The sequence below is a fragment of the Glossina fuscipes genome, unplaced genomic scaffold (genome assembly GCF_014805625.2).
Source record: "Glossina fuscipes isolate IAEA_lab_2018 unplaced genomic scaffold, Yale_Gfus_2 28, whole genome shotgun sequence".
In the NCBI taxonomy this organism is placed as follows: domain Eukaryota; kingdom Metazoa; phylum Arthropoda; class Insecta; order Diptera; family Glossinidae; genus Glossina; species Glossina fuscipes.
The window spans coordinates 11,181,084-11,186,548 of NW_023998423.1; positions in this window are offsets into that span (position 1 = coordinate 11,181,084).

The following is a 5,465-nucleotide window of genomic DNA, read 5'->3' on the forward strand; positions in this document are numbered from 1 at the left end:
ATAAGTGCAGATTTTTTCAAAATTATTTATAGTTAAGAAGAGTTAATCGCCTGTTGCTTTCTTTCGAAAAATTGCAAATAAAATATTGTAAATGAAACACTATAGAGCCGTCTTTACAGACTTGCATTGTGAAGAGCAAAATCTTTCCTCATTTCGGCACTGGGCTTTTCGATCCATCAAAAGAGTGAATGATCGTTAGCCAAATGATTGGAAATTACAGACTAAAGAAGAAGTGCTAGAAGTAAACTGGAATAATTGACTTATATTTTATGGCTCAAAGTGTTCGATATAATATTAGGTCATATAAATTCTTTGCGGTTTTTTTGCGGGATGGTAATAATGCCCATATATTGGGCAATACTCTTCTCTTTCTCTCTCTCTCTTCTCTTCTGATTGTCTCAAACGAACATGTGCTTAAAAGGTGACATTTCAGTTTACATTTTCTCTGAAGATAGTTTTTTAGTTCTTTGCTCGTGTAAAAACTTGCATTGATTTGAAAATGAGTGAAATATCTGAAGAAATACGCTATGTGATGCTTCTTTACCATAAAAAAGGGAAAACATGCGGAAAAATTTGTGAGGTGTTATGGTAAGAATGCTATGAGTGAACGAATGACCCAGAAGTGTTTTGCTCGATTGCGTTCCGGAAATTTTAAAGTCAAAGATACTCACTCGGATGGAAAAAGCCGATGAAATTTTGCAACTGGTGGAGCAAGACTGACTCGTAAACAGGAAACAGGAATAGGTGAGGCACTAAGCATAAACCACGTGACAGTTTGGAATTTTTTAAAAAGAGCAAACTACAAAAAGAAGCTTGAAATCATGGAAAATACCCCAAAGCCTTTTTATATGACTCATTAGTAAATTTTTTGAATGTACTAAACTGATAATCGATATTTATTCGTATGGCCAGTGACGAATCTACCCGAAGGAGTAACAAAAATTGGAATTAAGGAATAAGTAATTAATCTGAGCGATTACACAAATGAATGATTTTCCTAAATAACTGCGCATAAGTTCGTTTGACAATGGAAGGTCAGGAAATATCCTGAAACCTTTGGATCGTTAGAGAACCAACCTTGGCAACCAAATTTGTTTTTTACAGGACATAAAACATGAACAGTTAACAGAACGTTCTTCTTTTGATGAAGATTTATTTCTTATTTCGTAAAAAATACCAATTACTTTAAAAGGCTTTTATACGTTGCTTCCAATAAGAAGATAGAGAAAAATGCGGTTTAATTGACGAAAGCGGATATGATTGTGAAAACCGAAAAACTTTGTTCTTAATTTTTCTTTTTTTAGATTTATATAATTTTTAAAATTTCTTTATAAAATTTATCTGATATGTTTTAATTATTTCATTTTTCTCTCTTGCTCGAGCATATCAATTTACGTAAACGGACTACGGTATTAGAAATAGAATTAAAACGAGCAATGTCGCGAAGAGCTTAAGATTCGCAAGAGTAAAACATCGATTTCTCTTTTTTTTTTACATATATCTTTGCGTAAATAACCATTCTATTATATTAAGAGAAAATATAAATATATATTTAAATAATTTTCTCTTTTTTCACTGTTAACTATTTTCTTTTCTACACTACAAGTGGCTCTCTTCTATTTCCTTTAGCTGCAGTAGCGTTATTGTGTCGTTTAAAACTGACTCTTCTTCTTGTTTTTCTGTTACTTGCAGTACAGGTTTATTTACAATCTTCTTTAAAAAGCCAAAACGTATTGATGTTAAATTTGCAAGAATGCAAGAGAAAAATTTGTTGGGAACCAAACTAGTGGGCAAAAACGAAATGCTCATCTTATTAACATGATAAAAGGCGGTATTGCGGTATATGTATATATACTTAATAAACGGGTTACTTGTTATTTTTGCACGCTTCGTATTTCTTGATAACGCTAAATATTGTTATTATTTCCGAGTAGTCAATGCTTTACATGTGCTATTAATTTATGAAGAGCGGGCACGATTTAATCCGACGCTTCGCAATTGGAATTAGAAAAACTTGCTAAGAGCAAGAAATTAGATCTTGAATTTTTACATTTCAAGTTTTCAATAGGTTCAAACTCAAAAACTGCAAAAGATTATTGTCTCCTTCAATTTTCTCAAAAAAAAAAAATTATTAAAGGACTTGCATTAAAGTTCTGCACGGCTATTGTTGAATGTGTTTGGGATAAAGAAGCAATTTTAAGAAACTTTTTGATATAATAACTCCTTATTCTATATCAAGCACGCACAAATACAAAATTATTTACTCAACGCGAGAGCAGTATTTTTTCAGTTCTCAAACGTCGATAGACGGGAAGGATTTGTTAATTTATTAAAAGTCTTATTAATTATTCACATTTTTTATTAGTTGTTATTAGCCTCTTATTTTCGAAATTTGCACCCGTTTGCCTGTATTTCTTAATAGAAATTAACTTACTTCGGATTGTATTAAGTCGAATCGTAAGTAACTTCCGTTTTTTTATCAGGCATTTATTTTGCTCCAATATTGTGTTTAAAAGGTTCTCGTCAAGGTCGGAAGGACTTCCCGTCCCCGGTTCGTCTTTTAAGGTCGTAAGGCCGTATCTTCGGGACGAAACGTTAAAAAACCAGTATTTAAATGAGATTTATTTTTAATATTTATTCTTGGAACTAATTTAATTTTCACTTTTTTCCTTTGCGTAAAATATATAGCATTTGTTTGTTTTTTGTACATTTTGTATACGTTACAACATTACAGAGAATGAACAGCAATAGAGAATCTGTTCGACATATTGATTTGCTATAAGGGAAAAAAATGTTTCCTTAAACAGAGAGGACAAAAGCAACCAAATTATTATAGCAAATTCTGTTAATACTAATGTTAAAATTAATCTAGTTATGTTTTTGTTATTGTATTGTTTGGATGCATTAGGAAAAGAGCATGCTCATCGTTTCAATACTGGGCATACCTAATATAGATTCAATAGAAACCCTACATGCATACAAACATATGTGAATATTGTTAGTTTTCATTAATCATTGATCTTTGATTTTACATTCAATTAAAATGAACTCATTTCGTTTTCGTAGCTGGCAGTGCTCCAACGATTTGGTTGAAAAAAGGAACACCTTTGAAAATAGGAACTATTGCAGTCTTATTTGAGCTGAATAATATCATGAATGAACGCGGTCTTAAGTCATGCAGAATTTTCACGAGATAAGAGACATTGTTATTATATAAGGAAAGTGTAGCTCGTGTTTCGTGTTTTATAGCCACACATTCCTAAGATTTTAAAATCATTATAAATATACGTAGCTCAGGGTTTTCATGGATCTCGATTCGCATTGAGATTAAAAATTTTATATCAAAAAATTCGAAAGAGAAATTCAACAGAATGTTAATAAAACTTTAATCGTCGGTAGTAGAGTAATTTTAATTAACTATTCATTTTATCTTGGTGATTTTGGGTTCATGCGTGTGTACTACGTTTATTTAATACGGATTTGTGCACAATACGAAAAACATTGCCTAGGCAAACCAAACACAAGTGAGTACAATAATATATAATTATTTTTAATTCGATTAAATCGAAAATTTAGGAAAAATGATATTACATTTGGAATTAGTTCCTTCACATTGCCCACTAAAAGCAATGTTATCACATTATATATCCCATCATGTATAGCAAAATAGAGTGCGCGCGGTTTGAAGATAAAGCAAAGATCCTGAATTACCTAAAAGAAAAATAAAAGTATCATTAAAATAAAATCATTTTATAAATTCCTTGAAGCGTAGGTGATATCTCCAAAACGATGGTCGCAAAGGTTAGAAACCACGTACGTAGTCTCTCCCTTATTTGTGGAAAATACTATGAGCAATCTATTTAAAAATAATTTTAACTTTCAAAGCCAAGTTTAAGGTCATAGTAAAAGTAGTACTGTCTAGCAGTTTTTCAGCGAGCCTGATTCTTTCTTAATCACACTCTAGAAAGTGAACTACTTTCTAGCTGTAAACAAACAATCTTCCCAGCAAGCGTAATTCGCTAAATACTTACCTGCGCATAAAAGGACGCTTTATGTCACTGCAATTTGCCTACAAGCGGTATGAGTAAATATAACCCTGTAGATACTACCCTTTTATTATAAAGGTGTTATGCTTCAATAAGCTTTTCTTTTTATCGTATGCTTTATGTTTTGTATAAAATGGTATAACATTGTTATGCCCACCACCGAAGGACGGGAGCATACCCATTTTGTCATATTCTTTGGAATCAGAGACCCTAATACAAATATATATATTTATGATTAACCAAATAGGTCCGTCTGTCCGTTTGTGCAGCGTGTGTTGTTGTCTCAACAAAGTTATAAGTGATTAAATTTTCTTTTTTTTATTACACTTTTTCGAGGTTTTATGCTTATTGATGATAAGATAAATAAAAGGACAGAATTGTTTAAAACTATTCTGTACATTCCTCTAATGTTGATGTGCTATCTGCCTAAAACTGCGTTACTTCTAAAATAAATGAGACGGGTACCACGACGTAGTGGATTAATTTCTTCTTAACATTGTCAACGATATGGGTAACAAAAAAAAGGGCTTAGAGACTAGAACGCGACAAGCTAAGTGCGCTAATTCTGAATTAATCCCACTGGACGTTTATTACACTTGTGGCGTCTAGAAAATTCTACTGCTTGGGCGTTATAATCCTAAAAAAAACCATAACCTTTTAGGTTAATTCATTATGAAAGTGATCAGAATAAAATTTTGATAGGGATAAGTGTACGAAATTCGGGTATAACCGAATATAATCTTCTTACTTGATTTTCTTTAGTTTCGTATTAAAAACATTTTTTATTGAATTTGTTTTTAATAATTTTTAAAAAATTTAATAGCTTATCTAAAGTTATTTATGTACATAAACAACTAACTACTTACATATATGGTACATATATTGTACATAAAAAATTTTAAAAATAGAGAAGATGATCATAAGTAAAATACTTAAAGACTAATAACAAATATTCTGAATGGAAATGATATAAGGCCGTTTAATAGAGATTGTATAAAGGGATCTAATGTAGAGTAAAGCATATTAGTTATGTTTAAAATGTAAAAGATTTAAAAAAAAAAAACAATTTTTTTTTTGTCTTTATTCACTTATCAACATAATTATGTAAGTCTACTTCCATCTTTATTCCATATTTCTTCGCATAGGTTTTAATAGGAATACTTTTGATTTTCAGCTTAAAGCTTAAGTGCACCTTAATTGCATTAATGATAATTATAAATTTAAATATAAATATTTAACATAAGGACATTAGCTATAAAAACTCTATCCTCTTTAATATAACAAAAAATGTATTTTAATAATTTTTATGGTCAGAGTTTAAAGCCCTTTACTTTGCTAAGGAAGTAATCGGATATATTTTAAAATTGGAAAACTGATATTTAGAATGATTTATTTTATTGTATAAATATATAAATATAC